The sequence below is a fragment of the Canis lupus genome, chromosome 33 (assembly GCF_003254725.2).
Source record: "Canis lupus dingo isolate Sandy chromosome 33, ASM325472v2, whole genome shotgun sequence".
In the NCBI taxonomy this organism is placed as follows: Eukaryota; Metazoa; Chordata; class Mammalia; order Carnivora; family Canidae; genus Canis; species Canis lupus.
Genome location: NC_064275.1, coordinates 11772201 through 11797699, shown reverse-complemented (window position 1 = coordinate 11797699; position 25499 = coordinate 11772201). Strand labels below are relative to the sequence as shown.

Below are 25499 nucleotides of genomic sequence, written 5' to 3'. Positions count from 1 at the left end.
AAAAATCCCACAAATAGGAACATTGTTATATTATGATTCATAAGAACATTTTGGTTTTCATCCTTTCTGAAGAGTTTCTACTTAACCTAGATAGTACTAAATTAACGCAAAATGTGAAAAATACCAAATTCACACAAGAAATATAACAATGTTGTATTTCTACACATACTTGGCTAAGAAAATAGTATGGCCCTATGATAAAAGAGAATTTACATTTACATTATTCCACCTCTCTCACTTTTTTTAACATAAAGAAGTGATAATGTTTGAGTGAAAAAATAATCCACTGCTACATTGGAACAGCCATTATAATATTCAATACCTTTATGTTGGCTTTTTTCATGTTGAGAAAGAAATAAAACAGTACTATATTATTCAATAATGTAGCACTCTTGAGTCTAGCAAATCTAAGGAGAAGAGAAAATAATATATCTAAAAATCCAAAGAACTGAAATTATTTGTTCCCATATTAATTCTCAAATTGTTTATGTCTTAGTTGCATTTTACTTTTGTCTCCAAATCAATTCCACCATGGGGAAATATCCAATTCAGCTACCTCAAATAAAGCAGAATTAGTTTTTCTTTTATGAAAAAAAGACAAATGAGAAGCTCAAAGAATTTTCACAATGTGAGCATACCTGTTTAACCAACTACAAACAAAAAATAAAATATTACTAGAGCCCCAGATGACCCTCTGTTTGTCCCCTCACAGTCACCATCTTGTCTCAGAGGTAAGCACTATTTTGATTTCTAACAGCATAAATCTGTTTACTCTGCTTTTGAAATTTGTATAAATGGAATCATTTCAGACTTCTTGCCTTGACATTATGTTTGTAAATATTATATGTATTGTATGTAGCAATAATATATTCATTTTCATCAATGTATTTTGTTATATTAATTGGTACTGTTTTTAAACCTCTTCCACTTGGGACACCTGGGTGGCTCAGCAGTTGAGCGTCTGCCTTAGGCTCAGGGCGTGATCCTGGAGTCCCGGGATCCAGTCCCACATTGGGCTCCCTGCATGGAGCCTGCTTCTCTCTGCCTGTGTCTCTACCTCTCTCTGTGTGTCTCTCTGAATAAATAAATAATCTTAAAAAAAATAATAAAGTTCTTCCACTGAAATGTCTAATTTGTTTCTACTTTGGGGAACTTCAAAAACTATTGTGAAAATTCTTGTATATATCTTTTGGTGCACATTTGTATATATTTTTAGTTGGATATATACCTATTCCTGGGGTTGCTGGATCATGGGAAAAGCATATGTTTAACTATAGATAACTACCATTTTCTAAATAAATCTATCAATTTACACTTTCAGCAGTGTTTCAGAGATCCCATTGCTCCAGATCCATATCAACAATCAGTATTATCTTTTTTTTTATTATTTAGTTTTTCTATTTGGTGTATAACAACAAATTGGGATTTCAGTTTTAATTTCTCTGACAAGTAATGAGGTTGAGTATATCTGTATAGGTTTATTAGACATTTTGGGGAAGTGCCTGCTTATATCTTTTACCCTTTTTTTAAAATATCTTTTACCTTTATTGAATCTTCTTCCTCTTTATTATCTGTAGAAGTTATTTATATATTTTGGTTATAAGTTCTTTGTGGACTATGTATATTTTACATTGTAAATATCTCTTCCCATTCATAGCTTGCCTTTTTACTCTTTTGATGAATATAATAAGTTCTCAGTTTTAATGTAACCCAATATATCTGTTTTTATCTTGAGTTAATGCTTTGTACTCTTTTTAAGAAGTCTTTAAGTTTACGAAGATACATTCCTATTTATCTTCCAGAAGATTTTATTATTATTATTATTTTACCCTTCATACATCTTATTTGTTTTGATAATGTAATAATGTGTTTGGGTCAATTTTTGTAATGTCTAACCTGTTTTATCCGTATTCTGGTTTATTTGTCCTCTTTTGTGCCAATAGCATAATGCATTAATTATTATTGCTTTATAATATATCTTGCTATCTGATAATATAAATCTTTATTAAAAATTATATTAGATAATTTTAGAATCAACTTATCAGTTTCTAAAAAGGCATTGAGATTTTTATTGCAATTGTATTGAATCCATAAATCAACCCAGGGAAAATTGACATCTTTGCAATAGCTTTTCAAACTATGAATATGGTATACCCCTTCATTTATTTTCTGTTGTAAGTTATTTTTCTCTCCTTTTTTTTTTTTTTAAGATTTTATTTACTTATTCATGAGAAGCTCAGAGAGAGAGTGGCAGAGACACAGGCAGGGAGAGAAGCAGGCTTCATGCAGGGATCCCAACATGGGACTCAATCCCAGGACTCCAGGATCACTCACTGGGCTAAACCGCTGAGCCACCCAGGGATCCCTTAAGTTATTTTTCATGTAAAAGTCTTAAACATATTTTTTTCTGGAGATTTTATGTTACTTTTGTCTTTTTACATTTTACATTTTTATTTTCCAATTGCTTATTGATGTTTTATAGAAATAAAATGGAAGAATATTGAAATCGATTGCTCCATTTCTGACATTTGATAACATCTAAAGTAAGTGATTTATTGATTTAAATAATCCTTTCAACCTCACTTTGCATTGCCATAGATAATTTATTAATTCAGATAGCATAATCTCTTCTAGTATATTGCCCTAGTATTTTACCTTAACTAGTCATCAAGGTATTATTCTAGTTTCTGGCTTAATATACCTCTAATCCAACATTATAAAATCCCAAATTAACCATGTCACTCTTGTGATTTAAAAATTTTTCATAACCTAGAGATAAATTTCTTTAATATGTAAGATCATTGATTGACTTAAGTTACCTATGTAAACGGGTTATTCAGCCAAGCATTACTTATAGTTATTTAAATGATCCATACTTTTTAAATCTATGTATTTTACACTGTGCTCTTTCCTCTATTTGTAATGCCCTTTCTTCTCTTCTCTACCTGGTAAAAGCCTCCTCAACCTTCAACACCTAGTTCAGGGGCATCCCTGGTGGCCCAGTGGTTTGGCGCCGCCTTCAGCCCAGGGCGTGACCCTGGAGATCCGGGATCAAGTCCCACATCGGGCTCCCTGAATGGAGCCTGCTTCTCCCTCTGCCTGTGTCTCTGCCTCTCTCTCTGTGCCTCTCATGAATAAATAAGTAAAATCTTTAAAAAAAAAAAAAAAAAGATCTCTTAAAAAAAAAAAAAAAAGACTTAGTTCAAATGGTTATGTTTGAATACCCTTAAAGTCACGAAGCAGATATAATCATTCTCTTCCCACATTTTCTTTATACAATTATAAATGTCTATATCTACAATTTTCTAACATACACCACTTAATATTATCAAATTTACATATAAAGGACAACTTTAAAACATGGAATTGAACAAAAACATGTTTCTTAGGATAAATACTTGAGGCTACGGTGGCTTCAAGGGTCTACAGTATATCAGTAAGTCTTTCAACTTTTTTATTCTGACGTCTTCAGTGTGACTTTCACTGTCAATTTCACCTGTTGGTACAAGAAGGTAGCTGGAGACCTACTTATTATGTCTGTTTTTTTGGTTGCAGAAGAGGTAATGATTGAGAGGTAAAGATGATGATAATTGACATATCTCCCAGCCTTCTATGCAGAGCATCTCAGGTGGTCTTACAAGATATTTTTGCATGCATGTCATTGGCTGAAAAATAATCACATGGCCATGCTTAGCTATAAGTAAGGCCAAAGAGTATAGTCTTTTTTCTCAGTAATTTATTACCCAAATGATTGCTCAATTACTATCAAATAAAGACAAAATGAATACTGGGTTGGCCCCTGGCAGTCTATGCCATTATCCTTTACTATAAGCTTATGGATTGTCTTCCTATTTATCTCTTTGTTTCATGTGGACAACACAGAGCCTGGCACAGTAGGCAATCATTAAAATTTTAATGGAGAATACATTTGATACTGTAAGAGATATGTGAATATATATTGCAGCAATCCCTATTTCAAGAGATTTCTAGCAACCAGCACTTGAAAAGAAAATAGATCTCAACCTCAGTAGTCTAGTTTGTCCTCATTTTTGAAGATTAGTAAAAATTACATCCCTGAAATGTTGAGTATTCTTAGCTAATATTGATTTTATTGATTTGATGTATATTTAAGCATATTTAGTTTCTCAGAGAATTAAAAAAAATACCACGCAGAAGGAAAAAAAAATGAGGAACTTTGGCTATGAACGTATATATAGTCAGTAACTCACTCCAACAGAATTTAGAAACTTTCCCATTTGGGAAGAAGTTGTAGTCACACTTTGAAATATTTCAATTATAAAATACTGTATAATTATGATAAAGCAAGGAGGTATAAATGGACAAAGGGAAAGTTCACAAAATATTAATCTAGCTTGTGGTCCTTTTCCAGCATGAGTGGGTAGATTAAGGGACAAAGGGAAAGTTCACAGAATATTAATCTAGCCTGCAGTCACTTTCTAGCATGTGTGGGTAGATTAACATCACAAGAATTATAATACCAAGAAACTGTTATGGAATGTCAAAATGCTAAAGTTAATTAGTGACCCATTTTTTAAAACTAGTGCTTCATTATCATTCATATTTCTAAACAGAGCTACCTTAAACTTTTTAATGAATCTATATTATATTCTTAAGTTTCCCATTAATTATCAGTAGATTTGAAGAAGGTTTGTTTACCTGTCACATAAGGTAAGAGAGAAAGGAGGTACAAATGCAAATGTAGCTAACTGGCAATGAATATTATTGAAAAGGGAAGTTAAACTGATTTTTTTTTTCCTCACAAAGAATTAATAAGCTTTGATCACACATTCAATACTTTATTGATCACGTATTACACATCAGACCCTGTGCCAGGTAAGTAAAAGAGCCATGCTCCTACTTATACAGAGTTGAGAATCAGGTAGAAGAGACAGAGTTTAATAAAATAATTACAGTTGTGAATGTGTAATTATGAAAATTCATTCAAGTGAATTGAATGAAATGGACATGATGCTATGATAGCATGTTAAAAAAAAAAAAAAAAAGGCTCCGGGCTCAAAAAGAAGAGGGAGGAGGCTTTACATAAGAACTTGACTTTGACACTATTGTTGAGAAACACAAAAATTAACTGTTGTTTAGAAGGTTTTGATTAGTCAGTTGTATTATTTTAATTTGTATAGTAGAAAGTTTAATAAGCAGGATACCTTACAAAGTGTATTACTGAAGCACATTAAATAATTGCAAATACTTAGCACAATATTTCTGCAACAATTTTTGATAGAGAAAATGTCAACAATATAGCTTTATTTTTCATGAGTTAGGTTTATTTTATTTTATTTTTAAGATTTCTGTTTATTCATGAGAGACTGAGAGAGAGAGCAGAGACATAGGCAGGGTCCCCAGGGATCATGCCCTCAGCTGAAGGCAGATGCCTAAACACTGAGCCACCCAAGTACCCCGAGGGTCAGGTTTATAAAGTTTTATCACAATCAGGTTTTCCCACCGATATTAGAGATTTCTCTCATCAACCAGTTGTTGTTTGGCGCATACTGTATGCCGGTAAGAGCAGGAATCAGGCTTTCATCAAAACTGGTCTTGGAATAGGTGACTTTGGGCTATGTTTCTTAGGTTACAAAAGCATCACTTCTGGCAGTTTAGAACTGTTGGTTCCATATGATAGCTACTAGCCAATGATGGCTATTTGCACTTGAATTAGATTTTCACAAAAGTTAAAATTTTCATTCTTCAGACTCACTAACCACATTTCAAGTGTTCAATAGCCACCTGTGGCCAGTGGCTTCTGTATTGAACAGAATATATCCATCATCCACAAAATTTCTATTGGGCATCACTGGTCTAAAGTACCTAAAGTAGAGTGGCTTCTGTGACTTGGAGAAAATGAAACCTTCAATCATTAAATGGTTCTATTGAAATCGATGCTTGTTTGGCAATAGGAAGCAAAAGGACCCCAGTGAACAGCCTTACACTGATCCATTTCATGTGAGACTGTTACTCCATTTTTTATTAAGAAAAACAACAAATAATAAAATGTAATCCCAAGTGAAAAATAAAAGAACGTCCACTAGTAAAAGAAGCAGAGAAAAGATGTTGGCTTGTGGTTCATTAGGCATTGACTGAGCATCATTTTTCTTAAACTGATGACCAAGAATGAAAGGCCCACTGATATATCTTCTTTCACCTTGGAAGTTTCTTATTGGTTTCCTTCTGGTCTCCACAGAATATATTCACAGATATTAATTATTTATCTTCACTCCAGGCTTCCAGAAAATAGAACATGAGACAAAGATTAAGGCACCTATACTTTATTAGTGGGTAAAAGTCTAGCACAAAGTGAAGAAATTAAGAGAGATGAGGCAAGGAAAAATACAAACGATATAATGAGAAGCAGTGCTAAGAAGTGTACCTTATAAGGAGACAATGTAGGACATTCAGCAAGTATTTCACTCAATATGTGGGGCTTTTCTGAAACATTTGAAAGGAGAAAACATAAATTGAAGCAATCCATGAAAGGGAGAGATAAAAGCATATTAATGTGCCTTGTTCTCTTTCATCTCCTTTATCCCACTGGTCAGGTTCATATCATAGGGAGCTGACCCCACAGTTCCAATATGTATTATTAAACAGAGCAGCAATCCCGGAAGGGGAAGCAGTAGGGTACAGATAGGTCATAGTGTATACAGGTGGTGGAGTATGCAGGCCCTGATTTCAGCTTGGACTCCAACCAGATTGGGAGGTTGGCAAGAGCACCAGCAAAGGAGGCAGAGAAGTGTGGCCCGAGAGTAAAGTTGACTTGAATGTGATTAAAATTGCAACATAGATAGTTAAATCTTTAAAGATTGAGGATGACTATAGTAGGAGGAATGGCATCATTTGAGACCATGACCTCTAAAGATGCTGGGAATTTTTAGAAGAATGAAGGTCATGAAGGTCTGGAAAGGTCATGAAGAAGGTGAAAAAAAAATAGAGCAAACAATCGTTACTTGAAAGAGTTGCAGGGAAAGCAGTGGCCTCAAGGGTGAGGCATTTTTGTGTCAAGATAAATAAAGGAAAGAAGAATTTACAAAAGGTTGAACATAAAGGGTAAATTCATGATTACTGACTCAAGTTTCAGGGAACAGAGTAGAAGGGTTGGGCAATTGGGAGAAGTATAACATTGGGTTACAGTAAAGGATATATAGAACTTCATGGGAATGAAGATTCCGACTCCGCTTAGGGAGGATTTGAGAGTCAGGCAAAGGATTCTGGTAGTTTATCTAATCACGTCTTCATGAATAAGAGTATGAAAGCTATAGGCTTAGTCTTTGATAATGGGCGGGGTGTGGGGGGGAGAAACTAATATGGAAATCCCCAAATGATATTATCCTGGGAGTAGAATTTTTAAATAGAAAGATATCTTTAATTTTCTGGAATGAATTCTGTTTTTAAAACAATTCCATTGCTATAGTCACTTCTTACATTACCATAAACAGACAAAAAATGACAAAAATCTTGTGCATTCATTAGAACATCTCTAAATATCATATCAAAATCTGGCATTTCAAAATATTTAGATCAAATCTAGTTGCTAGAAAATGTTCTTTCCCATATTTGCCACTTTTTGACTTTCTAAAAGAATGCTACAAAATAAAGTGTCTTTTTTTTTTTTTTTTCAGAGAGAGAAAGTCATTCCATAGTGCATAGGCTGTTATCTTTACATAAATCTTGACTATTTCCGTTTGTGCTAATCAAAATGCATAGAAACATGAGTAACTATGATCTTAAAAAAAACTGCTAAAGACTGCAACATGAATAGCTATTCTTCATAGATCAGGAAAATACATATATATTTTTTAAGTCTAGGTGACCTTTTTATCCCTTTCGGGTTGCATTAAGACTCTTTTTAGAACTGAATACAAACTCTGTGTACCATAAGTATCCTTACCCACCTTCCTGATTGTGTGGCTATTTTCTTCATTTTATGTGCAACACTTGGGTTCTGTTCAGGCTGACAAAACACCTATTGTCTGAGAGTTAAAGAAAACATGAAATCAATTAGCCATTGTCCTACCATTCCCCCTTGTTAATATAAAATTTCTGATAATAGGCCTGAAAGGAAATATTCTTATGTAGGATAAAAACTTAAAGGCACCTTTAACAATCACAAAAGCAGAGAATAAATGTAGGGAGAGCATATAATGCTCTTCCAAGGCAAGCCACTGGCTCCAAAGAAAGAAAAGCTGAATTATAATCAAGTGAAAAGTAGTAAAGTTTGAGACAAAACAGAAAAAAAAAAAAAAAGAATGTTTAGGGAAAATTCCTCTTTTTCAAAACCAAAGAATCAAAAAAATTTATTTTCCTCTAATAAATAAAATTATTACTCAAGGAAAGCATGAGATCCACCTGAAGAGTCCTCTGGCTGACTACAAAGAGACCATCTTGCAAATACACTGGTAGCTTTGGTTGTTTATTTCATCTTTTGAAAAAAAATTTAGAAGTCAGAAAAGTTAAGAAAACAATACACACATATCCATTACCCAAGGTGACAAATACTTACTCTTTGTCATTTAGCTTCGGGTATGTTTTCATAAAATAAATGCAATCATTATGAATAAAGTTGGCCTCCTTTACTCCTCCATCACTCTACTCTCCTGTTAACTCTCCAGAGGCCACCGCCATCACAGCCTTGTGACTCAGGCACTTGGTGCTTTTCCACTTTGGTCCCAGAAATAGTAGATGCCCTTGTCCGTGGTTTTACTTTCTGTGTTTCAGTTACCCCTGGTCAACCACAGTCCTAACGCAAACGATCCTCATTCTGACACATGGTCAGAAGATCCACAGTAACCTGACACCACATCACAACGCCCACATCATTCATCTCACTTCATCTCATCACAAAGACATTTTGTAATCTCCTATCATCACGAGATGGAGGCTGAGTACAGTACAATAAGTTTTGAGAGACCACGTTCACATAAATTTTATTACAATGTTATAATTGTTCTATTTTATCGTTGTAGTTAATCTCTTACTGTGCCTAATTTATAAATTAAACTTTACCGTAGGTATATAGGGGAAAGCAAAAAAAAAAAAAAAAAAAAAATAGTATACACAGGGCTCAATGCACCCAAGGTTTCACACATCCACTGGGGTTATTATATTTCCCCCATGGATTAGGGAGGACTATTGTATATACTGCCACTATCAAAACATTGTATATTTTAAATTCCCATAAATGTTATCATGGGAGCCTAACATTTGCAACTTGTTTTTCTTTTTAATTCAATATTATTTTTCTGAGGTCTATTCATGTTGGCACATCACTTATAAAAACACTACCACATTTCATTTACTCATTCCCCTTTTGATATTGATTTTTTAGTTTCTGATATTTCACTATCACAAATTACTTCATAGTAAACATCCTTTTTTATATCCTCATGTTGTGCTTGAAATTGTTGGTATGTTCACGTCCGAGGAAAATGGCTAAGGCACAGGTAGGAGCATCTTCAACTTTATGACACACATTGCCAATCTGCAAATCATTCCAGAGACTACATAGTTTCCCCAATATATAAGAGTTTTGATTTACTCACATTCTAAATTATACTTAGAAGGGCCAAGTTTTAAAATCTTTCCATTCTTGTTGGTATAAAGAGCACCCTTTTTTAATCTAAATTATATTTTCTTGATGAGTTATGAAATTGAGCATATCATTAAAATTTTTTTTAAACATTCACATTTGCTCTTCCCCAAATTGCTTCTCATGTATATTGTCTGCTAATTTACTAGACTGGTTATTCTTTTTTCCTATTCACTTTTATGATTTCTTTTTAACATTCCAGTTATCTAATCTTAGTTATATAAGTAAAAGAATTCTCATATCTTTTTGTGTTGAATTTATCTATACTTCCCTCGTGATTTTTTATCTTAAGGAGTTCTTCCCTTCCACATTATAAGAAAAATAATCGCATGCATATTCTAAAAGCTTTCAACTTTTGCTTTTAATCTTTAGATCTTGGATCCAACAGGATTATTTTAGTGGGTAGAGTTTGTGATAGGGACTCTTCTCTTATCTTCTTATCATATGCAAAGCCAGTTGACCTAGCACCAACTACTGCAGAGCTCATCCTTTGATGACCTTTTGTCTTATCTCTGTCACACACTGTGTTCCCATGTGGGTTTGAGTCTCTTCTTTCTAGGCTCTTTTTGCTGACTCTTGTCCAATTAAATATTTAATATTATGCCTTTAAAATATGATAGGGGATAGGGCTCCTGGGTGGCTCAGTCAGTTAAGCATCTGCCTTCAACTCAGGGTCTTGGAATGAAACCCTGCTGGTGCTCTCTCTCTCTCACTCTCTCTCTCAAATAAATAAATAACACCTATAAAAAGATATAACAGGGGATGAATCAAGTTCTTTCTTGTTTTTCCTTCTAAAACATTGACTTAAAATAATTTTTGTCAGAATCTAAGACTTTACCAATTAAAATAACTGTACAGATTAATTAGTTGAATTAAGATATTTTCATATTCATTAACATGGTATACATTCTCCTTTATTCCTTTTTATATTTTATTTTTAATTTTCTAATAAAATAAAATATTGCATATTAGCTTTATTCCAATCATATATTTTATTATTAGTGGGATATTTCATTATATTTTCTACTGGGTATGGCTGATATGTAGAAATACTATTGATTTTAATATCAAGATTCCAATTCACTTAATAAAATATCTTACTTCATTTTAAGAGTTTTTCTGTGAATTTGCTTGAATTTTCTATCAACCCATATTGTGTGCAATTCTAAAATCCAAAATCGACATTAGAAAAATAAATTTCTAAATATTTAAAAGTAAGTATAATGTTTGCAATGGTTTATTTGTCATTATCTGCCATGAAATAAGAATCTACACAAATCTGTTAAGATTTTACAATTTTGAGCATGTGGTAGATTTTATCCACTTTTTTTTTTAATTCTTTAATGGATTATATTGACACGTTGCCCTGAAATGATCCTAATTTATCAGGACAGATCAATATTTATTTAATGCATAGCTCAAGTTTATTTGTTGGTCTTATCCATGTTCATCCATAAGATTGGTAAGTTTTTCTTTTACTTTCATGTCTGATTTTTGTTAGGATTATATTGATCTAAAATGATTTAAGTAGTTTTCAGGGTTTTTTTTTAAATTTTTAAGACAGTTTTCATTAGGTAAAGATTATCTGACAGACTCAACTATTTAATCTTCTGGGCTTGGCATCTTTTGCTTTCCTGTGAGTGAGAAGGGAAAAAAAGAGGGGACGAATCAAATTTTTAATGATATTATTGTCTGCCCATTTTCTGTTTTTTCTTGATTCGTGTTTGTGATATAAATATTTTCAAAACATTCTCCCCTTGGCATTAAGTTGTCTAGTTTTCACTTGTGATTCTTAAATCATCACTATAACTCTAAAAGTAGTCCCTTTTTTCATTTTTTAATTTGACTATTTGGTCCTCTCTGTCTTCTCTTAGATAACGTTGATTGAAAATTTTTTATTTATTTTTCTTTTCAAAGAGCCAGTTTCTGGTTTTCAGGCCTTTTTTATTTCCTTGTTTGCTATCTTATTTTTGTTGTTGTTGTTCTTAGCTTTCCAACTTCTTTCCTTCTATTTATTAAGTATATTTCCTTTATGTTTTACTTTCACCCAACCTTCTGATGAACATAGTTCCTACATTTTAAATTTTCTTCTTTTCTAATGTATGAATGTATGCCAAAAAATGTCCTGCTAATTACTACTCTAACCATATTCCACACATTTTGATAAGCAATTTTTTTGCTTCTATTTACTTATTTATTTAGCTTCTATTCATTTTTAAATACTTTGGACTTTTCATTGTGTTTTCTTTAACCTAAGAGTGATTTATAGCATGTATGTATGTGTTTATTTCCACATTTATGATTGTGTTTGTTTACCATCTCCTTGTCGCTATTCTCTTTGTATTTCTTTGTGGTCAGATAATACAAACTGATTTTTTTTTTTTCATTGAGATTTCCCCTATGGCTTATGCTGATCAATTTTTTTATTGGTTTTATGTGTACTAGAAAGAATGAAACATATATTCCTTAAATGTAGAGTTTGGTAGATAGGTAAGTACATGGAGATGGACAGAAAAACAGGTAGTAATGCTGTTGACTGCATTGCTTATATTTTATAAAGCCTTGATAATATAATATTTTTAACACTTTTTTTAAAATTCAGTATAGTTAACATACAGTACTATATTAGTTTCAGATATACAGTACAATGATCCAACACTTCCATACATTACCTGGGCTCATCACAAATGCACTCCTTAATCCTATCAACTATCTCACCCATCCCCTCACCCATCTCCCCTCTGGTAACCATCAGTTTGTTCTCTGTAGTTAAAAATCTGTTTTTTGCTTTGTCTCTGAGGCTTGATGATATCCTTTTGCTCAATAAGCCTCTTGGAGAATATTTTAAAGCTTCGCATTATGATTGTGGATTTGTTACTTTCTTCTTACAATCCTATCAATTATAACTTTACGTACTTTAATTGCATGTTGTGAGAATATCACAATTTATAATATTTATATGCACTGGTGAATACTATTATGGAGAGTCTCATTCTTGCTAAGGCTTTTGCTTTAACTTCTAGTTAATAATTCCATTATTTAATAATAGTATATCAGCTTTCTTTTGATTAGCATAATACATAAGCATATCATTTTTATTAATATTTCATTTTATGTCCTTTTATTCCAAAGTTCCTGTATTATCTGGCTTTATTTGTGTCTCTTTAAAACAGCATTTTTTTTTTTTTAAGACTTTACTTATTTTCATGAGAGACAGAGAGAGAGAGAGGCAGAGACACAACCAGATAAAGAAGCAGGCTCCATGCAGGGAGTCTGATGTGGGACTCGATCCCAGACCCTGGGATCATGCCCTGAGTCAAAGGCAGACGCTCAACCACTGACCCACCCAGGTGTACCTAAAAAGCATTTCCTACGAATATTTTAAAATACATTTTTCTAGATTCTGTATTTCAAAAATGAATGGGGGACACCTGGGTGGCTCAGTCGATTAAGTGTCTGCTTTTGGGTCAGGACATGATCCCACAGTCCTGGAATCATGGCCTGTGGGGCTATCTGGTAGGCAGGGAACCTACTTCCCCTCTCCTCTGCCTGCCTCTCTGCCTACTTGTGCTCTGTCAAATAAATAGATAAAATCTTAATAAATAAAAGATGAATGGATTACTGATTTCGATCCATATCTGGCATCCTTTTCTCTTTGATTTTCCTAGGTTCTTTTCCTGCTTTTCTTACTTTTCTGTTGGAATGATAAAGTCTTTAAAATTCTTTCTGTATGTTTTATTTGTGTGGATTTAATTGCATTTCCATTATTTTAGTGGTTACATGTTAATTACCATCTAACGATTTTTTAAAAAATTTTTCTAAGCTTACTTTCTTCTTTACTATTAACACCTATTTTTTATTATTTAGTTTGGATAGAGAACAGGGGAAATCAGAGAACTTGAATTGGCCTGTGTCACTAAGCAGCAAGTCAAGCCCATTTCCATCAAATGAACTTCTTGAAATGAAGATAAGCCTATATATTCTAAACTTTAAATTTTTCCAACAAGTTTAAAGCAAGCTTCATACCTCTTTTCCTCCTCTCAACTAAGACCTTATTTATATTACTTCTATCTGGAATGTTAGTTTCACCTTTTTAGAAAAGAATAATAAAAAATTCCACAAAATTACTTACTTTTAATCAAATGTACACACAGTTATAATCTTTCTTCCCCTCACATGGCTTCTGCATCCTATGCCTTCTAACCATGTATGTACACTTTTCTTTTTGTTAAAGTAAATACTTCAGAATTTCTTCAGCCAAGGTCTATGGGTAAAAAATCCCATTACTCTTTTTTTGTGTATTAAAAATGTCTTCCTGGCATTCTTACTCTTGAATGACAATTGAGGGATGTACATAATTATGGTTTAGTGTGTTTTTCTGCAGCACTTTGAAGCTATTACTCTATTGTCTTCCAGCCTCTACTACTTCTCAAGAAATTGCTGCTCTCATTCAAATTATCAGTCTGCTTTTCTCCCAGGGAAGTTTTAAGATTTTCTTTTTAACTATGACAATTTATGGTTTTGTTATGTTTGTCAAGGTAGAGAATTGTTTACTTTTATCTTGCTTATCTGTATTTTCTAAATGAAGATTTGGTCCTTCAGTCTGGCAATTTCAAAATCATTATCTCTTTAAATAGTGACATATCCCTTCTTATGAAAATTTTATGGGGAAATGTAATTTAAATCAGACCATTCTCCAAATCTCTTACAATTTTGATATCACAATTTCCATTTCTTTCTCTCTTACCTGTTCTAGGTCGCCTCCTCAGTACTCTTTCCAATTCATTAATCTCTCCAGTTATTCCAACCTGATGGTCACCCAGTTTATTCAGGGTTTGGGGTTATTGTTGTTTCATTTCAAGGACTACATTTTTCCTTTCTAAGATTTCTCTTCAGTACTTTTCATAGCCACAGGTTTTTTATTCTTGACCCTCTTTTTCGGTACTGAAACCATTTGGTCTTTCCTTCATCAGTGCATTTTAAGATCTTAATGTACAAATGTCTTGTTCAAGTTACTGAAACATAATTACGTGATCAGATCAATATCTGTTTGATGACTACCTTTTATGATTGATTTTTCTCTCCTGTGTGCTTTGAAATGTTAGTGTGTTTTCGCCAATGTACCTTTCCTGTTGTTGCTGTTCAACCCCTCTTCCCTCACCTCTTCACCTTTGACAGTGTTACAGTTGTCTCTACCTGTCTCACTCCTCTATTAGCAGCCAGAGTGTTATAATGCAAGGATATTGCGCAGGCATTTAGGTGAGGTGTAGCCTAGTGGTCCCCCCACCCCCACCCTGCCGAGGTCTACTTGAGCTAGCTCCAGCCCTCAAGGCAATCAGTGAGTCTTCCCCTCTTGCCATGGGTGCCTGAGCCTAGGGTGCTGTCTCACACACTGAATGTGGCTCTATTCTCCCACCCATTTTGATCCTCAGGACCTGAACACCTGGCAGCTTCTGCTTATCTCTTGTCCAAGAATTCAGGAGGGCTGTGAACCAAACCACTATTACTGGGACATGTTTGTATTCTGTTTCTGGCCTTCAGATGTGTTTATGTTGCTTTTGTCTTCACCCATGTTTTGTTTTTGTTTTGTTTTTTTAAAGCATAGAGATACATCATTTATCTTTGTTGTGACTCTTGGAGAAGGAGCATGAGAAATAGTCCAGGTAAATTGCCAGTGCTGCCATAGCTGACTCTTCTGATGAGCGGAGGCCATCAGAAGCGGTTTCAAACCTAAATACAAGCTTCAAATGAAAGAATAACGCATCAGTCCTCTGTCACCATTCCAGTTCTGGATGCCACTTACTATATTGGGAAGGATCACTTAGGTGACACGATTTCAGAGTTCGGATTAGTTCCTCTAACCTACCCGCACCCTGATGGCTGAAATTTCAGGAAGAGTTTCAAGCATTTGACAGAAGATCACAAATAGTTCTTCCCCTGGTGAAATACACATCTCCTTGGGTTGGATACGAATTTAAGCCTTATGAATCATTTATGTACTACCGCCTCATTGCGAATGCATTTGTCAGATTCTTTCCTGAGATGAAGTTTTGATTAGAAGGACAGAGAGAACCGGAGAACATCCGCTGCCTCTTGTGTAGATTTGGATGATAAATTGTGTTGTTTCTGAAAGAATTGCTGGTCTTGGACTTAGTAAGTAGGAGGTGCTGTCACTTAACAGCTGTGTCATCTTGGACAGATTTTTCAGATTTTGGGTTTCCTTAGTTTTTAAAATGGAATTTCTATGAAGATTACATGAAATGATCAATGTAGTAGCACTGTATAAAGAGTAGATGATAAATGTTAGTTGAAAGGTAGAAAATAAAAACTAGACAGGTGAACGTTGGAGCTACGAAGGAGCTTCCAAAGCCATCTGCTTAGTTTTGCCCTTGTCATCTACAGATTTCATGAAGCTAATAATCTAGGTCCTATGACTGCGAAATTAGCCATCTAGTTATTGATTTTAGGGATGTATTTTAGGTGTGAAGATCCTGCAGTCATGGCTTCAAAGGAATGCATTCAAAGTGAATAGGGACAGATTTGCTACTGATTTGTGACAGAAGTCCAAGTTCCTGAATAAATTTGTCGTCATTGCACATTCGTTATTTCTATCACCATTTTTCAGTGGAGACTCTGCGAACTAACACATCTGCAAAGAACAAAACAAATCACTTTGCAGAATGGCTAAGTAGGCAACAAAGAGTAACTGAGTTTGTTGCTCATTAAGGGTGTTTGCTTTTGTTAGGTCTTAGGAGAAATACCGCAGCTCAGGACCTTGCCATTGAACTAAATCTTAAATTACACACACATATATTTTTAAACCCATAAATCCACCATAAATCCCATACTACTCTTATAAAATAATCATAATTGCCACGGTGTCAACACTGAGCCCAAAGGACAGTAGTAACCATATCTTTATATTTTCATTGTTCTGTGCAGTTTCCAAGCCACTTTTATAGGTATTGTCTGACTTGAGCCTCACAATACATTTATAAAGCAGGAACTACTACTGCTAGTACACAGAGGAGGACACTGAGGTTAAGAGAAGTGAAATTATTTCCTCAAGTAATTTGGTACTCTTGCAGCTGGACTGTCATTGGCAGGGCTGATCACGATTTCCAGGGCCCAACACAGTGTCACCTACCCCAGGGGTCTTTAATTTTTTATTACAGGCTCTGAGTAAGATTCTCTAAACCATGTCTAATGGAACATATTCAAAGCAGTATTCTCAAGATTGCTTAAAAGTGTCCTGTGATAGACGACAATCAACATGTGTGCTTTGCAGACAGTAGATTCCACTGATTTTTAAAACTCTGTCTCTTGGGAAATTATTATGTTTTACCCTTTGGATTTCAGAGATCTCCAGCACCTCACAGCTTGTAAATAACTCCCAACTAGTATTGAAAACAATTCGTAAATAGAATTTTGTTTCATACCACAAAAGCAAGCAATGAGAAAGGAAAGCCTCCTCCTGTTAGTTAAATATAACATGTCCTGATATGTCCAAAATTATCTTACGAGACATCAGATACTGAACTCAAATAACTACCCAAAGGATTAAGTTCAGGGCTTGCCTTAACAACAAGTTCAGATTCTTTTTGCTCACACATTGTACTTGCCTGTCAGCATATTTTAAATATAACTTAGTTCCTCTTGAGCACGGGGACTATTGTAATATTTGTAGCAGCACATATTTCTATGACTTTCTATTTCAGCTCTCCAGTGGGTTTTAAAGATTATTTGTATGGTTTTAAATGAGGTGCTGTTCCTCATATCTGAAGAACAGTAAAAATCACTTCTGTCTCTATTACTCTTTCCCTATTTCCTGAATTACTTACCCTGGCCTCATTCACCTGCATTTCTTTCTACTCTCTCCTTTCATATGCCAACATTACAGTGATGATACGTGTCGGCTTCAGCCTGAGAAAAACGTGCCTGGTACACTCTAGCAAGAGCAGTCCACCGCTCCACCTAGCCACCACCGCACCCCACATCTCCCCACCAATTATCAGTCAGAAATGCAACAAAGGAAACCCCTGTTCCCTTTTTCAGCTGACTCATTACATCACCGAGGGAAAATTCTGTTACCTGCAGTCGGGTGTCACATCTTAAGTCAGCTCTGTTATGATTTTCATGGGCCTTCAGTAGTTTTGCCTTCTAGGGCCATGTCACCCATTAAAAAAATATATTGTAAATGCTACTTTATGACTGCATCGGTATAACGATGAATATATTGATATTATATATCTGAAACATGTTTTACCTAAAGATTTATATACTTCTTACAATTTTAAAAGACTGAAACGTTTTTGTGGTCCTTTAAAGGTACTATGGGCCCCAGGCACTGGGCCTGCTCTACTTAATGGGTAAATCAGCCCCTGTTCTTAGGCCAGGTAATTCTCAGGAAATCCTCAGATTAAAAAAAAAAAAGAAGAAGACTTTAAGAAAGATTTCCTAGAAAACTCTTGATATTGATGCCCTTCCTGAAACTCAAGTATCTGAAAAGTATTCGGTTCTCTTTAGTAGGAAGTAGGGATCTCATGCAAGTGAAATGAAAACCAAAGATAATTAATTTGCCTGATCTAACACACACAAAATTAGTCTAACATTAATTGAGAACTTACAATGTGCCGGGGTTATGCTACATGCTATGTATGAATCATCACATTTAATCTCATTACTACCCCAGGAAATAGATATTATTACTTCGTTATACAAATACAGAAATCAAGAGTCAAAAGAAAAAAGTGATTGGTCTAGTGTCCCACAGAATGTAATGGTAGAGGCAGGATCTAAACTGATAGTTGAACCTTAACCACAATGTGTGTCCCAGTTGGTGCTGAATATATCCTTTTTGTGATTATAATGTATCAGCATTTCTTTTACAAGGTAACGTACAAGCTCCTCTCTTAATATTCATTGCTAAAATGGGAATAGGAAAGATAATCTTCTCTCACTGATTTATATCATAAGGAGGAACAAAGAGCTCTAATTATAGCCTGTTTTTAATCCACTCCCCTTCCCACATATACCTTTGTGTTTGTACCTTGCACACCCACACATATCTATGCACACATAATCTTGCCTCTCCTCCCCTGACTTGTCCTGTGTCAGATTCTTCACGAACGTTTAGCCTCTCTTCCTTTTACTTTTAGTTCACCAAATATCTTTAGCTCAATTGTAGACTCTATAGTAGACACAAATAATGTAAATATGAGAAAGACTTCTTGGGGGGAAAAAAAGAATGTTTTTAATGAAAAAGAAATATTTTCTTTCTAATGAAAGAATAAACTTTTTATTATTTTGACTAAGGGGTCATATCAGGTCCCAATTCTGCTGATAGCCACATCCTATTAGCTCCAGGCAACCTTTAGTAGCTAAAAATAATGTGTATAAAAAGGATTGCATATTACTTGCCAAATGAAAAGAGAGGATAACGCAAGTGAGCTGATTAGTAAGCCGGTTGGCTGAAGAGGTGTCACCAACTAATGGCCTGAATTTGCACTATTTTGGACTGGATGGTGCAAACATCCTACCCAGCAGCATCAAAAAGAAGCATGATGGATAGCTTGATACCTAGTGCCCAGGCAACTGTGCCTACATTTCTGTTCTTATCCACAGTCCTTTTGTTGCTTTAATTCTTTGTGCATTGTTTTATTTAGTGGATGTTAACATGTGTAAAGGGTTCTTTGTAATATCATTTAGCTTTGAGAGGGGGAAAAATTATTAGGCTGACCACTTGTCATTTTGCGAAGGTTCACCATATAAATATTTAGCCATTTTTAAGCAGAACAGTGGTAAATTCTGTTTATATATGGTAGGTTACCCAATACAGTTTTAAATACCTGAATATGTACTAAGGGGAGGGTGATGCATTAAAACATTTGAATTGATTTGGGAAGCTATGCTTTACCTCAAGGAAGTCGTCCCAACCAAACATTGCTAGTCGATGGATGTTATTTTCATAGGGTGTGTTAAGGTGACCAAAAAGCAGCACAATGCCAATTGTACTCATTTCCTTTTTCTATTCATGCCCATGCAGGCAGGGGCATCCTGCTTCTGGAGTGAAAGGCAATTCTGGAACAAAAACTCTTCTCATCTAGGAAAGGGAAGTCCTAGGTTTAAATACACACACACACACACACACACACACACAAACTGTATAAAGGCAATTGTAGTATTCTATATAAGAAATAACTAAACATTGTCTAGGTCCTAAAGAATTATTTTCTGTCTGAGCCATGCGCAAAATTTCTTCCCAGATCAGATTTATTTTAAGACTTTAGACATTCCAACTGGACATTGGGGTAAAACTCACATAGGGAATGAACTGGGAAATTAGAGCATGAGACTGCAGTGGTTTTCTACACTGGAAACCCCTGTGTGTTGAGTGTTTGATTGCAGTTCGAGGCCTGGGTTAGAAGAATCTGTGGTTTGCATTTTAAAACAGTCTCATCCAAATCCTGGGACTGCTGACAACTTCCTATAGAAAACGAGGGAGCCAGAAGAGCCACTTTCGAAAGTAGCCTCAGCGCCAGATATACTCTTCAACCGGTCTACCATTCTCTTTAACACTTAATTATTTGGATTCAATCATCTTCATCATTTTTCTGGTTTCTTCTCCTACCTGGCTGGCTACAAAAGCTTATATTTTATAAAACAAAGTATATCAAAATCAGTTGGAACGGAGACGAAACCACAATGTAAGTGAAATATTATTAGATCTGTAGGTGTTTACAAAGGGAAATCAGACATTTAAATGTGGAGGTGTGAGTGGCAGTGAATTTTTAGCTTTTGTGTATTCAATGTGGGAGGCACTATGCCATTAATCCACAATTTTGAGAGAATTGCTTTAAGTTCATATAGCAAGAAAGTGACAGAGCCAGGTCCATTGTTACTACAGAAAAAAGGGGATTGAGGAGAAAACTGGATTTGATGATGTGAATTATAAATGAGGATAAAACAACAAAAACAACAATAACAAATGGGTAAAACCAAAGGGACTGAGTAAAAATAATTATGTAAATTAGTATGGAGAGATAGTACACTTTAAAAGAATTCTAAATCCAAGGAAGCCACCAGACTCCCTTCCCTCTTATTCTTCCTTTTGACTCACGTCCTCAAGTTCCCCTATTTTACCCAATATTTTAGAGGATGATCAGAAATCTCATGACTCTCACAAGGTATTCCAAAAGTCTTTCAGTCATCTTTCTCTCCTCTGTCCTCATACTGTACTTTCTTGTGAAAGCTTTCTTGTGACACAGTGGTTTATATATGTTTCTCCACCACTAGACTGAAGCAGAGGGGCCCAGAATACACCACCAGGGCATGAAACTTATTTTGAGAAGACACTTGAGTTTCTAAAATCTATCCACCTAAAATAAAAGTAGGGCCTCTCCAAAGAACTCAGTTGGCTTAAATCCTCCACCCCCAGGAGCAACCAGGAATGCTTGGTTCTTAGTACCAGAAAGAGAAGTCCTCAGGCCACACCTAAACAAACATTGTCACAAAACTGTCTTCCATCTATTATCCTCCTAAGAGCCCATTTATCTTTCCTAAAAGTCACTTATTTTTCCATAAGTGCCCTTTCCCTCCTCCCCACCCTTCCCCTATTAAGAAGTCATTCATTTTCCCAGAAGAGACTTTCTCCCCTGCCTTTCTGCTATTAAGATGGTATGTAAGCCCTAAATTCTAAACACCTCTTTGAATCACATTTTTCTGTGAACTCTCTTGTGTACTTAGATGAATATAAATCTGTCTTTTCTCTTGTGAATCTATCTTTTGTCAGTTTAATTTGCAGGTACCCAAGACACAAACATAAGAGGGTAAAGGAAAAGATTTTCCTACTCTATAGAGGGCAAAGAGAATCGGTGATCTTGTGGTCCTCAAGTGCCAAGGTCATGGTAGGTATCCAACACAGTTTTGCGGAGTTGAAATCAAATTAAGTGAACCAGGGCAGCCCGGGTGGCTCAGTGGCTTAGCACCTGCCTTCAGCCCAGGGTGTGATCCTGGAGACCTGGGGTCGAGTCCCACATTAGGCTTCCTGCATGGAGCCTGCTTCTCCCTCTGCCTGTGTCTCTGCCACTCTTTCTCTCTGTGTCTCTTATGAATAAATAAATAAAATCTTTGAAAAAAAATTAAGTGAACCAAATTGGTGACCAAGTATTTAGAAACCTGTGAGAATTAAAAAACACAACCTGCAATTAAGAATGAATTAAAGCTGGGTGCCTGAGCAGCTCAGTAGGTAAAGCACCAGTCTCCTGATTTTGGCTCAGTTTGTGATCCCGTTGGGTTGTGAGATCGAGCTCTGTGTCAGGCTCCACACTCAATGTGGAGTCTGCTTATGATTCTCTTTCTCCTTCTCCCTCTGCCCCTTTCCACTTTCATGTGCGCGTGCTCTCTCTCTCTCTCTCTCTCAAAGAAACAAATCTTTAAAATAAAATAAAACAGGAATTGAAGCCAATGACTTTTAGTAAAAGATTTTATACCAGACCTTTAAGAGCTTCATAAGAGCTGAGGTTGAAATAACCATGAATTAAAAAGGGTTGTAAGATAACAAGAGTCTAATTTACAGGTTAACATTTGCCAAACCAGACTAAATTTAGACTGGTCTCGTAACTATGCATTTATATATCCTTTGTATTTTTAATGCTCACACAGTGTGGTAGCTCTGCATGGTGACCAGCTAGGTAAGGCTACTTTACTGAGAGAATGATATGACTAGGATCCAGAGTCATAGTCGTTTGAGAAGAAATCCTTAAAGTACTAGGAAAAATCAGAAACTTATTGTTGAGTGAACTCATCAGGGAAGCACTGAGTCAGACAGCTGGGTTTTTTTTCTCATTATTGGTGCTTTGAGTTCTGTTGTTGATTTTGTGAACTCTTTAAAAATGATTTCTGACCTTGACCACAAATGCTAGATTGACTGAAGTGTGAGCTTTACCCTTCCCTGCACTTCCTGGGTCTCATGCCTAGAGTAAAAGTTCTAAAGACCATCAATACTGAGCTCAGCTCAGAGGTGGAACCATCCCCAAGACTCAGGTACGATTCCTGGAGAGGCTTCCAATCTTCTGCAGAATCAGAAAGAAGTACTGGATAGCCCAGGACAGAACGCGTCTCAGATATGTTCCTTCACAGGAGGTCTGAGCAGAGAGGGGTTACAAGCGCAAACATGCTAATGTACCTTTTAATCCTACAGATGTTAATCTTGCAAATTTTTTTTTAATCTTGCAAATGTTATTACAGCATCTAGCACTGGTGAGATGATAAGAGCACACATAATGGAGAATAACACTTTTTTCCCCAGTGGAACAAAAGCTAAAATGACAAGAAGCAGCATATTGACTCTAATGGGAATGGAGCATGGCATTTGGGAAAAAACCACTTTGAAATAGCAGACAAGTAATTTATCTTAATGATGTCAACAAATATGTTCTTGCTTTTCCTACAAATTTCTCTTCCTTGCATCTCCGGGGTTGCCCCTGGAGAACCCTGAGACTAGAAAGGCTTGCATGCTACACACCTAGCCAGGTAGATACAAGTCTCTATGCCACAGAGCTGTCCTTGGCCCTTCTCATCTAGTTAGCGCTTTCCTATTTATCAATTGTTTTAGGGGGTGAATAATTCTGCTTTATTCCCTCTTCTAATTTATTCCTTTGTGTGCTTCTCTGTTTCCCAGTAAATTCATGCCTTAATAGCAGGAAGTGTCTATACAAAACCTGCAAGTTGTCAATGTGTAATAACACGATTTGAGTAAAAAGAAAAAATTGTCAGTACAAAATCCGATCCATGTACTCAAACTTTTTGTAATTTTTAAAGATTTACATGTTAATTTTTATACAATATGCCCCCAGTGGTTTTTAAAATTATTACAAGGCTATTTACCTTAAGACACCCCCACTTAATACTTGGTAACTGAATGCTGACCTACATAGCGCTACCATTGCTATCATACCTCTCCTGGCTCTACTACTGCTGCCATCCCTCTTAGTACCATCAACGCCACCAAGACCACCACTGGCATTATTGCTAAGACTTGTCCTTCGGGTATCAGCCTTACCTGATGTCCTTGACAGGGTGAGTTCTTAACACCAGAGCTTTCCTACCAGTTGCTACAGCCTAACAGGAGTCGCTGATAAACTCCAGTATTAACCTCCTCCATCCTCCATTAATCTCAGCTGCTAATCATATACCATCATATGCTATCTCACCAAATACTGTGCCTCGACGGAAAAAATGGTGTGAACTCTGCTGTAGCCACTTGCATTGCTTGGTCTGCCTCACAATTATCTCTATGATTCTCTGATGCTAGGCAGGGGGCAGCCCGAAGGCAGTGCCTGACCCCCTTTCACAATAAGGATCACCTGTGCTTAGCAGAGTCTGGCATCTGGTTGTGTCATCAAGACATATTTGTCGACTAAATAGATTGGCCATGTCTACATTTCAGGGCTGCTGTAAGGCCAAAGATGATTATTTGGGGTCCCATCCACCTTTTCTGGAGCCCTTAAATGACAGAACCAAAAAAAAAAAAAAAAAAGTGAGTCCTTGGCTGACTCTCAGAGGGTGGGGAATTTCAGGGAAAGCAGGGTTGCTGAAGAAAGAAAACGAAGTAATACGAGATTAAGCAGAGACTTAAAAACGTCAGGAAGCATGAAATTAAGCACTGGTCACTCACAATTAATGGTCTGCTCAGCCCGTCAGTCATAACAGGTTGGGGAGTGGGATTCTTGTTTGAGTGGGGAGGGAGGAAGGAGGGAGATTTTAAACAAAGGAAAGCAGAAGAGACCAGGAAATGTATAGTAAGTTTCTCAGTACCGCAGTGGAGCTCTAACTTTTTTGTCATGTTTGTTGGATATAATTTACATACTGAAAGAATTCGTCCTCTATAGCGTCCAGTGCTAGGACTTTTGATGAGCGCAAAGAGGTGTAACCACCACAGTCATGATAGAAAACATTTCCATCACCACTGAAACTTCCCTCATTGCCCTGTCCAGTCTCCTCCCTCCATCCTCACTGATCTGCTTGCTGCCACTGCTGTTTTGACTTTTCTAGAATGTCATATGAATGAAATCAAACAGTACATAGACTTTTGAGCCTACTTTACCCAACCTGGCATAATACATTTGAGATTTACCTCTGTTGCTGCATGTATCTCTACTTATGTCTCATCTTATTCTATATTTTATTTTATTTTGCTGAGCACTATGTTATTGTCTGGAAATATGACAGTTTATCTGTTCATCAAATGATGGGCACTTGATTACTTTCAGCTCTTGACTATTATGGTTAAAGCTACTATAAACATCTGTGCCCAGGATTTTTAGTGGACACATGCTTTCATTTGTCTTGAGTAAACACCTAGGAAAGGGATTACTGGGTCATAGGGTGAGTGTATGTTTGTCTTTATAAGAAACTGCCATTCTATTTTCTGAAATTCTGCCTAAATTTTCCTAAATCGCTAGCATCCTACCGTCATGGATAACCTTTGACAAGGCAAAGGTCCTGCAGATGGTGTACAGCAGTTTAAGGAGAAAAGAGGATGTGCAGATTTGATGGGAAGGAAAACCACAGATCACATGTGGAAGTGTACATACCCAGTATTTTCTGATCTGGCCTTACGTTATGTACTTTGAAAACATAGGATGAAATCAAGTGGGACAAGGCCTGCCAGCTACCATTTACACACACCCATCCCCCTACTCAGGACTCTAAGGCTCAGCACTTCTACGCTATACACACATCCTGCTACTCTGCAGCATCCTGACATCCTGACTCTGGATTCTATCAAAGGCACTGAGAGTGTAATTCTAAAAATGTAATGCGTGCCAAGAAAAAATAATCTTGCCTCCCTGTTTGACAGTATTGATAGTGTCCTGGA

General features: G+C 35.8%; 1 protein-coding gene and 1 long non-coding RNA gene across 9 annotated transcripts in view; one reads left to right on the top strand and one right to left on the bottom strand.

Annotated features, from left to right (window-relative positions):
• The window catches only part of CBLB (Cbl proto-oncogene B), a 409638-nt gene that overhangs the window by 49355 nt on the left and 334784 nt on the right, over positions 1-25499 (top strand). The window contains exon 2 of one of the 8 annotated variants that reach the window (XM_035710006.2): positions 2483-2543. The exons of the other annotated variants lie outside the window; for them this stretch is intronic. The gene's annotated coding sequence lies outside the window, so the exon portion shown is untranslated. The remainder of the gene's footprint in view (positions 1-2482; positions 2544-25499) is intronic. 8 annotated transcript variants of the gene reach the window in all.
• Positions 5278-8859, bottom strand: LOC112679087 (uncharacterized). The gene is made up of 4 exons (XR_003148104.3): positions 8534-8859; positions 7926-8003; positions 6404-6462; positions 5278-6257 (listed from the first exon to the last, which is right to left on the bottom strand). It is a non-coding gene; the product is annotated as an uncharacterized LOC112679087 (long non-coding RNA).